Source organism: Acinonyx jubatus, chromosome C2 (assembly GCF_027475565.1).
Source record: "Acinonyx jubatus isolate Ajub_Pintada_27869175 chromosome C2, VMU_Ajub_asm_v1.0, whole genome shotgun sequence".
NCBI classification, from domain to species: Eukaryota; Metazoa; Chordata; class Mammalia; order Carnivora; family Felidae; genus Acinonyx; species Acinonyx jubatus.
Genome location: NC_069384.1, coordinates 22544357 through 22557461, shown reverse-complemented (window position 1 = coordinate 22557461; position 13105 = coordinate 22544357). Strand labels below are relative to the sequence as shown.

At 35.9% G+C, this 13105-nt stretch overlaps 1 protein-coding gene across 4 annotated transcripts in view; it reads left to right on the top strand.

Annotated features, from left to right (window-relative positions):
• Window positions 1-13105, top strand: part of NCAM2 (neural cell adhesion molecule 2) — a 517977-nt gene that overhangs the window by 360279 nt on the left and 144593 nt on the right. The gene's annotated exons all lie outside the window — the stretch shown is intronic.

The following is a 13105-nucleotide window of genomic DNA, read 5'->3' as shown; positions in this document are numbered from 1 at the left end:
CTCAAACTTCTACCCAATGTATAGTGATAAACATTTAAATGAAGTATGTATATATATAGATAGATAGATAGATAGATAGATAATTTCTTATGTATCCAGTGATGTAAGCATTTGAATATGTATTTGTCATGATGTGATAAGGAAAACCATACACATATATTACCAGGGTTTTTTTTCTTTCCATTTTTTTTGTTTGTTTCAAGTTTTTATTTAAATTCTAGTTAGTTAACATATAGTGTAATACTAGTTTCAGGAGTAGCATTTAGTGATTCATCACTTCCATATAATACCCAGTGCTCATCACAAGTGCCCTCCTTAATACCCGTCACCCATTTAGCTCATCCCCCCACCTAACTCCCCTCCAGTAACCCTCAGTTTGTTCTCTACAGTGAAGAGTGCTTTACAGTTTGCCCCTCTTTCTCTCTCCTCTCCCCCATGTTCAGCTGTCTAAATTTTTTCCTGTGGTTGACTTCAAGTTTCATAGCATTGTGATCTGAAAATATGGATGGTATGATCTTAGTCTTTTTGTACTTTTTGAGGCCTGACTTGTGTGTGACCCAGTATGTCATCTATTCTGATGGATATCCCATGTGCACTCAAAAAAAAGAATGTTTACTCTGCTGCTTTAAGATGTTATTTTCTGAATATATCTGTTAAGTCTATCTGGTCCAGTGTATCATTCAAAGCCATTGTTTCCTTATTGATTTTCTGCCAAGATAATCTGTCGATTGCTGTAAGTAGGTGTTAATGTCCCCTACTGTTATTGTATTATTATCAATGAGTTCCTTTATGTTTCTTGTTAATTGCTTTATATATTTGGGTGGTCTCAAGTTGGGGGAATAAATATTTATAATTGTTAGATCTTCTTGTTGGATAGAACCCTATATTATGATATAGTGCCCTTCTTAATTTCTTATTACAGTTTTTGGTTTAAAATCTCATTTGTCTGATGTAAGTATGGCTACTACAGTTTTCATTTGACATCCATAAGCGTGATAGATGGTTCTCCATCCCCTCACTTTCAATCTACAGGTGTCTTTAAGTCTAAAATTAGTCTTACTTGTAGGCAGCATAAAGATGGGTCTTATTTTTTTATCCATTCTGACACTCTATGTCTTTTGATTGGAACATTTAGTCCACTTACACTCAGAGTGATTATTGATAGATATAAGTTTAGTGACATTGTATTACTAATTAAGTCATCATTTCTGGAGATTTTCTCTGCTCCTTTCTAGTCTTTGTTGCTTTTGGTGTTTCCTTCCCACTCAAAGCGTCCCTTTTAATATTTCTGTGGTCACTAATATTTAGTGGTCACAAACTCCTTTAGTTTCTGTTTGTTTAGGAAACTCTTTATCTCTCCTTCTATTCTGAGCAACAGCTTTGTTGGGTAGACTATTCTTGGCTGCCTAATGTTCCTATTCAGCACATTGAATATATCATGCCACTCTTCTGTTCTGCCAGTTTCTGTGGAGAGGTGTGCTGCTAACCTTATTTGTCTTCCCTTGTAAGTTAGGGATTTCTTTTCTCTTGCTGCTTCTTTTAGGATTTTTCCCTTATCTCTATATTTTTTGCAAATTTAACTACAGTGTGTCTTAGTGTTGGCTGGCTTTTGTTCACTTTGATGGGAGTTCTCTGTGCTTCCTACATTTGGGTGTCTATTTCTTTCCCCAGATTAGGGAAGTTTTCAGTTATAATTTCCTCAAATAAACCTTTTGGTCCTTTTCCCACCCTTCTTCTTCTGGTACAAATGTTATTACATTTTATAAAGTCACTGAGTTCCTTAAGTTTACATTCTTGATCCAATATTTTTATTTCCCTCTTCTTTTTAGCCTCTTTATTTTCCATAATTTTATCTTCTGTATTATTGGTTTCTCTGCTTCTTCCATCCTTGTGGTCATTACATGCAGTTGTTTTTGCATCTCAGCTATAGCATTTTTATTTCAGCCTGACTAGATTTTAGGTCTTTTATCTCTGCAGTAAGCGACTCCCTGGTGTCTTCTTTGCTTTTCTCAACCCCATCTAGTGTCCTTTTGTTTCATGTTTTAAATTCTGGATCAGGCATATTATTTATATAAGTTTCTATTAAATCCCTGGCCATTAACTTTTCTTATTCTTTCTTTTGGGATGAATTCCTCTATCTTGGCATTTTGTCTAGGTCTCTGTCTTCTTCTGTGTGTTAGGAAAGCCTGTTATGCTTCCTGCTGCTGAGAGTAATGGCTTTAAGAAGAGGTGATATCCTCTCCAGAGCCCAGTGCTTCAGGACGTGTATTTTGTGTCTGCTCTGTGCACTCTGCTGTGTGTTTTGGCTGCTCTTTCCCTCAGGTCAGTCCTCTGCAAGTTTCTCCTTTCCTGCAGTGGGGAGTGTATGGACCTTGGACAGAGTGTGGTGACTTTTAACTAGATGTGCTCTGGTCCACTTGATAAAAGACACCTGGTTCAGTTGACATGGTGTGTGAGTAGAGATGGGGGTGCTTGTGCTGGTCTTCTAGGGGAGAGGCCCACTACGCTGGTTGTCAGGCACACTTGCCCCAGAAAAACATCACCAGCAGAGTGCAGGGGATGGGCCTTGGTGAGGGCAGTTTAGGCCGCCAGTGTTGGTGCTGTGCTGCTAACTGAAGTTAGTTTATGCTGGGGGGCAAGGGACAAAAATGGCACCAGCTAGCTCTTTTGTCACTGGAGAGACAATGCCACCTCTCCCCAGTGTGCTCCAAGAAGAAGAAAATGTCTCTCCCAGTACTTCTCAGGGGATCCTCAGATCTCACTGTCTGTTCCCAGACTATCTTCCCCTCTTCTCCATAAGAGCACTGCAGTGCCCTTAGGCCTTCACATTGGCCACTCCACAGACCTCTGAAACCCCAGTATTTGAGTCCTGCTGGTTGTGAAAACTCCCTATAATTAGCCTGTCTCGTTTTCCCAGTCAACAGCTTTGGGGAAATGTTTTCCTTGTGTGATTCCCTGTGAAGTCCTCTCTCTCTCTCTCTCTCTCTCTCTCTCTCTCTCTCTCTCTCCCCTCTCTCTGTGACCAGGGCTCCCTCCACTTCTCAGCACCTATGATTCATTTCCCCCCTAAACCACATCTCTGCACCTAGTACCTTCCATGTTGTGACTTTGTCTCTCCCTCTAGTTGTGCAGTTTGTTCTGTCAGTCCTCCAGGTCGATTTCTTGGGTATACAGAATGATACAGAATGACTTGATCTTTCTCTAGGTGTATTCAATGGATGAGGCAAGCCTAAGGGCCTCCTACTACTCTGCCATCTTAGCTTGTCCTAGCTAGGTACGTTTTAATTTGTGGCATCAGTCTGATAAAAATGATGTTGTTAAGTGTGTCGTGTTGTGTACTATGAGAATTTAGTGACCAAAAAGTGGTCACTAGAGGGTAAATGCATTGCATTTTCTGGTGTTAAGTGTGGCATTAGTGACCAAAAAGTGGTCACTAGAGGGTAAATGCATTGCATTTTCTGGTGTTAAGTGTGGCATTAGTGACAATCTAAAATACTTGTTAGAGCTTCACTTTTATAATGGATAAAGAAGGGCTTGATTTACACTCTGACTTTAAACGATGACAACAACAAACACAATTTATGACATTATGGGAAGCACATTTATTCCTGAGAGAAAAGAAACAAATGACATGAGTCCTATGATTTCTCAAGCCTAATGTCTCAAGAGAGTTTCCAGGCTACAGCCAAGAGATGAACAGTCTGGTTGTTTCTCTTTGTTGAAGAGACAGCATTCTGAATTTGAGTGATCCATGGTGCTAGAATTCATAGGATGGGATATTAGAAAGGAGAGGGCTCTGTGGAGGAGAGAGAAATTCACACAGTCAGCTCCAGAGGTCTTCAGCACTTTTCCCAAGAGTCTGCAGCTGAGTACCAATAGGTGTATGTGTGGGAGGAGACTATTCACAGCCACAGAAAGAACCACTGGTATATTGAGCAATGTAGCTTTAGTAGTGTAGCCAAATTAGTCCTGAATTGAAGATTGCTTCCAACTCCCCTAGCAAAGCTCACGATTCTCAAAATAATAAAATTGTTTCCAAGGAATTTAACAGGGTCTCCGAGAAGAGACCAGACATATTTAAAAGAATAAAAAAATGCTGCATTCAAAATGTCTGGCCTCCAAAAAATTTTGATATGTGAGATGCATAAAAATAGAACTCATAGTAAGGAATAACAAATTAATCAATAGCAACAGATCCATGAATGACATAGAAGATGGGAGATAGGAACATTCACATTTGTGTTTTTTACATATACTGTATATACTGTATAAAAGACAGCATGAGCATAATGAGGAGAGACATGAAAGATATACAACAAATTAAGTAAGATTCTAAAGATTAAAAAATGTGTGAAGTGAAAAAGATATGGGATAAGCAGCAGATTAGATACTACAGAAGAAAAGATTAGTGAAATCAAAGAATATAATTTATTCAAATGAATATAGGCAGGAAGCAAACTAATATATATTCTTTGAGTAGTCTTGTCTTTTTTTTTTTTTTCCTGCAAGGACTGACCAGAGAAGACTAAGGATGGGGCCTTTATTTATTTTATTATATGGAACAAAGAAAAAATGTTTCCAAAATATTTTTAGCTTCTTCATACTGCAGTGGAAAAAAATCCACTATAGAACATCTTGCAGGGATTTATATAAAGATGTACTAATTGGAAAACATAATGACTATAGTTAGCCCTTATTGAATATATAGACTTTATGTCTGATATTTTGTAATCATTTCATCTAACATTATTATACTACTTCCTATTTCGTGTGGTGCTGCTTGCTTTTAAAACATCTTTTATTTGTCTATAGTTTGGACTAGATTGCCATACTTCTTAAGCTGGTTACAACACTGATGATAATAACATTTCTCTTGTACCTAGAACTAAGCTTGCATAATCTTATGCATTTCTAACCAGATGTGGGGAAAAGCAGCAAAGACTAAATGCCATATACTACTCAACTTGTACTGTGATAACTCTAGCAAAACAAATGACATTGAAATCTCAGTGGCTTTCAATTTAAAAACTTGGTGGATTTTTAAGTAGGTTGCAGCAGCACACCCTGGACTTGAATTTGGGTTCTGGTATACCAGAACTGTTGTAACAGTTCAGGAAGTGGTCTAAAGGAACAGATCCATCTTGACCATGCTGTTTAAAATTTCCCATGGTAAGTGATGAACCACGGGAATCTACCCCCAAAACAAGAGCACACTGTATATACTGTATGTTAGCCAATTTGACAATAAATTGTATTAAAAAAAGAAAAAATAAAATTCCCTATGGTAAAATGTATGATTTAATTAAGAACAAAGACATAAAGACTAGTATAATGAAATCTCATGTGTCTATTGCTCACCTTTGCCAGTTATTAATATTATGCTATTCCAATTCTAATATTTTTGATATTGTGCTTCATCTCTTTCCAATGGGCTATCTTTGTGTGAGATAGCAAGACATTTTAAATTTTGGATTAAAAAAAACATGGTACCAGATGACCTATGACTTCTTCAAAACCTTGAAATTATGGAATCCAGGCTTACTAGCAATTACTCACATGACTTTCAGAGCAGTATGATTGAATAACATGATATTGGTGTTTACGGGATAAGTTCAATCATGTGGCAGAAGTTATTGCAACACATCTGAGCATCTTGTAATAAATGCTGACTAACAAGGTTTAGAGTATCACATGCCTCACTTTTTCACATGTCTTTTTTGTCTTCTCCTGGTTGTGTGACTAAATTTTACCTCAGCAGAGATGTAAATTTTAGATAGGAATGTCTTCTTGGCTTCTTTATTTCTTATCAATATTTTTAATAATCAATTGTTCTTACATTTCTTATTTTCCATTATGAAGGATACACGTGAACAAAATGGGAATCCAGAAACGATAGTGATCATCCTATTTTTCTTGGTTTCTTAACCTTGGAGAAAGCACTGGAATTTTACATACATTGATGATTTGAATCAGTGGGACTTTCTAGGTCCTGACTTTCTATGCTAGCCCCATACTTATGACTTAAACTCACATGTTCTGAATTTTCTGAACAACTTGATAGCGAACATTTTGTTTTATTATCTTTAGATTTGATTAAAATTGCACATACAATTTCACAACAAAAAAATAAGTATCTTGTCAAGCAGAGTAGCCAACAGTTAGGCTAGAATTATGGTCAACCATACTACAAGCATATTCCCCTTAATTCTAACTTACTTTCTTAGAGGTCCAATCACAATGAATGATCATAATAAGTGACAGTAATATATACATGGAGTCAGGTTACTTTATATCACTTTGACTAGTATAAATTTGAGGGAGGTGATGCATAATCATTGGGATCTAAAAATTTAAGACCACTGAATGGTATCATAGAGTTCATATCAACGTAACAACTACAAGACTGAACTTTGACCCCAGAGTCATGGGAGTTGAACAGGGAAGTTCATCCTAATGAAGATCAAGGTCAAGGATACATGCAAACCATCCACAAGTGTAATGGCAATTATGGACAAATTCAATATCTAGAGTTTTATTAGTAGTATTATGGATGTAATAAAATATAAATCCCATCTTTCAGTAATTATTTATATGTGAAATATTTTATCATTTATCAGTAGAAATTTTATTCTTCTATAGTAGTTTTTTGTCCTCATTTTAATTTTGTTCTTTACTGAATATATTATGTTTTTATTGACAAAATATTATAAATAATTGGGATATAGTTCATAGGATTGTGAGAAAAGTCTAGCAGCAGTAAAATACTGGTGAGTAAGAAGAAAATAGGAGAGTTATTATTTCTCTTTGAGACAGAATGCCTTTAGCTATCACAATGAAATAGATGTTGTATAAGCTAGTATATTTATCCCTTAGATCTGGATATCAGATGTTTTATGCCAATGTATTTATCGTGTACTAACAAGTCCTAAGCTCTTTACAAATATTCGCTCATTTAATCTCCATAGCAATATTATGAATGTTGCATTCTTATTCCCATTTTACAGAGAGAGAAACTGAGGTACAGCTAACTTAAGTAGCTAACTTCAGGTCACCAAGGTTGGAGGAAGCACAATCAGGATGTCAACTTCCCAGTCTGGTTCTTTAGTCTTAGCTGCTGTGCTATGCTGGCATTGGTAGCACATCCAGGCAGTAATAGAAAATAAGCAGGTCACATTCTGCAAACCATTATTTTCACAATTGTTAGCTGGAACCTGGCTCATATAATTTTTTAAAATTAGAATCTCTGAAAAAGTTTATTCGTCTTTCATTTTATATCATTGTTTCATTTTATATCATTTCAATTTTAAATATCACTTTTAAAGTACTGAATATATAATGTGGAACAGATTGTGAGCCAGTTATTAAAATACAGGCACATATAGTAAAATATGCATATATATAAATGTATATATGTTTATATACATAACTTTATATATATAAATATAGATAAATATGCAAATATATAAATATATATAAATATGCATATATATAATCTTATAGACATGCAGTAGTTTACTAATGACAGATAATGCTTTCCATCCTGGGGTCTGTGACAGAAACCTAGAAACACTCTTTTCCTCTTTCCTTTCATCACCACCTTTCATCCAAACATTCACTAAACACTGTTGATGCCTCTTCAAAACATTTCTAGAATTTATTCACTTCTCTCCATCTCTCCTACCCCTGCCTTTCCCCAACACCTTATCAGTGCAGTATGTTTCCCATGGGCCTCACTTCCCCCTCTTGAATTCATTCTTCACCCTGCAGCATGAGTGATTTTTTTTTTTAAATAGCAAATGCATTTGCCTTGTAACCCTAAAACCTTTCATGTCCTTTTCCGGTTGCTTAGAGAACACCCAAAATCCTTCCTTTGTCTTTGAAATCCATGATAATTTTTGGGTAAGAAACCCCACATTTCATTTTGCAGTAGGCCCTGCAAATTATGTAGCCAGTCTGGTGCCTGTCTTATCATTATTACTTATCCTTCAGGTCTCAGTTTAGACAGAGATACCTACAAGAGATGTTCCCCACCACTGTAGACTGTATTATGTGTCTTCCTGTATTTCATCTATACCAGCATGTATTCTGGTTTGTCATTTTTTCGTCTCAGCCTTTGACCTATTAGCCTAAAAGGCTTTGCCTTTCTGATCTATTTTTCTGTCCTCAGAAACCAGCATAGTGCCTGTTACTCAGCCTTCGTAAGATGTGCACTTCAACTACATAGTTATGGCTCAGGTGATGGGCCATAGAGGGAAGAATTGCAAACATGAGCTCCAGGGCCAGACAGCCTTGATATTCAGTCGTATCATTTGTAAACTGTTTGGAAACTGGGTATTTAATGTATTGTTTCCTCAATTTCTCATCTTTAAAGTGAGGATAATATTAGTCCAAATCGTATAATAGGGATTAAGTGAACTAATAAATGTAAAACATTGAAAATAACATCTAACTACCGTTTACTATATTTGTTACCTATCATTGTTATATTCTGTTTCTGTTTGCTGAATAAATTATTGATTCTATACGCAAAGAGAAGAGAAGGGCACTAGAACCTCGTGAAAAACTATGCAAGTTAAGGAGTTATAGTGTATAGGGGCGCCTGGGTGGCTCAGTCAGTTAAGCATCGACTCTTGGTTTGTGAGTTCAGAGCCTCCCGTCTGGCTCCATGCCCATAGTGCCGAGTCTGGTTGGGATTGTCTGTCTGTCTCCTTCTCTATCTTCCTCTTCCCCACTCCCCGCTCAAAGTATCTCTGACTCTCTTAAAATAAATATATAAACTTTAATTTTTTTTAAGTAGTTACATTGTACACATCACTCTTCCTTACATGAATTTGCAATGCTAGGAAGAAGATTAATTGTACAAAAGTTGTTTATGAAACCAAAATAGGAAGAAAATTAGGAAGCTGGGAACAAACCCCAAGGAAAGAGAAATTAATGCTAAGAGCAAGTATAAGGATCTTATAAGGAGGGAAGAGAATCTTTCTGTTTAAAATTCTTTACAGAAACTGTTCAACTGAACACAATGTTAACACAATTTTAGGAGATGAGTTTGAGTAAATTAATGCCAGTAACCTTTGGAAAGTGTTTTCTTGTTTATATAATTAGTAGTCATGCTTTGACACTACCTGTAAGTATTTGAAGTTGAGCTTAATTTATAGTCAGCGGAGATATAATGCCATTATGAAAAGGCAAACAGAATGTATAATAAAGGGGTACATGTTTTCTGTATGTCTACATTTGTCTTGGGTTATATATGCTGTCTCTGCTTGTCCAACATGAGGAGATCGCATGTGCCCTTAACACTCTCCTTTGTGCTTGCTGGCTTCTCTCAGTTCCTTCATATGCTTTCTGGAGGCGCAGGCTTGGACTTATGTCTGCAAAGCTGTTCCTCTTTCACTATTTACAGTTCATAGTCCACACTTTCGTTTTATCAAGGAACATGCCTGTGACTCTACCCTACCCCTCCATTTACTCAGCCCAAGATAAAACTTGGGTGTTCCTACCTGGAACCTTTCAGTTTATTTGTATTATTATTTTTTTTAATGTGTATTTATTTTAGAGACAGATAGACAGACAGACAGAAAGAATCCAAGTGGGGTAGGGGTGGAGAGAGAGGGGCACCCAGAATCTAAAGCAGGCTCCAGGCTCTAAGCTGACAGCACAGAGCCCAACAATGGGCTTGAACTCACGGACCACGAGATCATGACCTGAGCCAAAGTTGGACGTTTAACCAACGGAGTCACCCAGGCGTCCCTATTTGCATTATTTTTAAAAATGGATACCTGTTGTACTTTAATTTCCCAAAGGGTAAAAATTGTTCAGTTTTGCTCAGCATGTATCCCCAGTGCCTAAGTGCATCTTGTAGAATAATTGCACCAGAAAACAATTGCTGAATAACTAAGTGACATGATTCACAAATCTCGCAAAAGGCCAAAGGGGTCAGTGACTCTAAAAATTGTCAAAGACATCAGTATAAAGAAGAAGAAAGATTGGGAATACAGGTAACTCAAATGTGTTATGTACTACAATTGGGTTCTAAACTTGGCAATAGATGTCTAGTCAGGTAAGGTTACAAAAACAACTAATAAACAGGATACATTGTATAATTTCAAATGTCCAACAATTAAAATTGACAACAAAATATTTGTGTTGGAATTAAACTCCAGAAGGTAGTTATCACAATGATTTTTCATTAAGTGATTCTTCAAAGGACAGTAAACTCTATCAATAAACATTTTATAAAAATATTGAAATACTCTTCAAATAAGCAATTCTAAAACTGACCTTCTGGAAAGGCAAAGAATATAACATTAAATCAAATTTCAAAGAGTGCCTTTCTAAAAAGGATTGGAATAATAATGTATAGTCAGGCACTTTACTTTCCAATCATCTTACTTAATGCAATGATAGAACCTGAAAATACTAGACGGACAGCTAATATGCCCATTAACCTGTCTCAGTCAAATATCAGATGTCTTAAATGAATCTTCAGTAGGTGGTGAATCAAAGCCAAGGTATAAATTAATTTTCTTTCAGAAATGTGTAATGCCTTTTTGTGACACAAAGAGAAAGATGTCCTTTGAAATGTTAGATATGAGAAGGAATGACTTTGGTCTTCTAGTATAAGTATTTGAGACAAATGGATATTGTAATTATTATAGAGCCAATGTCAAGTCTGAAAGTGACTTATGACTTCCCGGGGAATCACATAGTGATTCCAAAGAAATTCTCTTCTTCCAGAGTTTCTGTTAATAACTTCAGATACATTGAAAATAACTTTTCAATCTCCACATCTTTACTAATTTCATACTAATTTTACAAACACCAGTAGTTTTTCACAAGTCAAAACCATGTCATTTACAACAGGAAATAACAAAAGCACATGTTTATTTTCAAAGGAGATATATTTGCCTTTCAATTCTGTGAAAGAACAGTATTTTTCCTAATAGAAAAATGAAGAATTTGTTTTGTATCATTAATAAGCTATTTTATCACATTAATAAAGATAATAAGTGCAAGTTGTTAATCCATAGTAAATAATAATAATACTAAATAATAGCTGGAGGAATATATTTCCTTTACTCAACCACATTTACGTTTTCACTATAACTTAATTTGCCTTATAAGATATTAGAATATAATGGTCCTGTCCTTGGTACTAGTCCAGGTGACTTTAACATAAAGTACCATAAAAATAAAAATGTTCTCACCTTTGTTCAACTATAATATCACCCTACAGGATGAATCCCGAAGTTTCAATAAGATTAGAAAAGTAGTGTGTCCTAAGAAATGCACAGAGTTCAAAGTAGTAATTATAAGCAATTACTATATTGGCATGTTCTACCACATTTAATAATTATTTAAAATAGTCAACTGGGGACTGTTTTGAATATAAATTTATATTTTTCCAAGAAATTAAAAGAATGTGGAAGAATCCTGCCATGTAAATATGGAAGAGATAAAGAGGGAAAGGTTGAAACAGGTCTGTGGAGAGTGCTTATGGAAATAACAGTACATGTAATTCACATTAACTGGAATCCAAATTAGTGGTATCCAAATTGTAAAGTGTGCTTAGACAAAAAAGTGATGTCTCAGAAAGGTGATGTCATATGGAAGTACTGAAATGTCAGGTTGAGACACTGGGAGTTTATTTAGGTATCAGCACAATGTTATTCATGATCATAGAGCGCAGCAGATGTGAAACCTTCATGAAGTTGGTATGAGAATTAAAAGTTTGCTTTTTAAAAAACGTATTCTTAGCTACACAAGAATTTCTGCATCTGCAATGAGATTTTGCTAGAGAAACATGGGAAATGACATAATGCTGATGGCTTTTGCAGAGTCGGGGAATCTTTTTCGGTCACATTCACCCTGAGTGTGATTGTTCTCTTGAAATCCAGAGATGCGCGTGAGCGTCCGTCCAACGCAGAGCACAGCCAAGGTTCCATGTAGTAGAAGCAGAGAGCAGAGAGGTCTATGGAAACACGGTTGCTAGACATTGAAAATGATAATATTGAGCAAGATGATAAATCATTGTCATCATTTAAAATATAAATAGATAAAGGCTCAGAAACTGATCCAAGACTGAAGACACAGTCAAGCATGGGACATGGGAAAGAATTAGTATCAGTCATGGAAGGGAAGACAAGAGGGGTAGAAGAAGTTATTCTGGGTGATGGAGTGATGGCTCACATTTGTTCGTGCTGGTTGGAGAAACACATAAAACAAGAAGGCCCTGAAGGAGAGGTATCTGGTCCTGTAACTCTCCAGAGAAAAAGGGATTTGGGATGGAGAAGGGTGACTAATGATCGCAAGTGTAAGGGGGAGGATGAGACTGTCTAGGACAGAGTACAGGGGCCTCCAGAGAGAGAGGAAGCTGCAACCCAGATTAAAAAGTAGACAGAGAAATGACACTGGGAGAAAAAATAGGAGAGTGTGGGTGTCCTGAAAGCCAAAGGAAGTCTGCACATAAGGAAGGAAGGATAGTTCAGTGAGATCCAATGATAAATAGAAGTGCAGTAAGATAAAGAACTCGGAATACCCACTTAGTGACTGAAAAGTAGTTAGTTACTTTGTATAACAAATTGGCCATTCTGCTTTTGAGTTTACTCATTCTAATTTTAACTTTTGTGAGTTTCTGCATTTTTTTTTCCTTTTCTCTCAAGTAAGTAATTGGGTTGGCAGCCAAACATCTTAAATATTGGCAGAAGAGAATGCCTTCTGCTTGAAAACCTCACCTTACTATTTTTTAGCAATTCTTGAAAGTTGGAGAACATGTTTTTGGCCTAGAAATCCTGATCTAAGTTGCATAATACATTCCCCAGCATGTTTTTGTTTCTTTGTTTTTGAAGACCATTTTTATGATAATGATAGTAAATAAATTATGAGTGACTGATATGATTGTGTAGTAATTGCATTCCTATATAAAAGTAGAAAGCAAAAAATGGTTGTATTGTGTCCCAAGCAATTTCATGTTTGACAAAGAGCTTTAAAATAGTCTGTTGATATGAATACAAGAAAATAAACACCAAGTTTTAATAATACAAAGTGCACACATGTATTGAAATTTATTTCAATTTCAGTTACATAGAAAATTAAACAACCA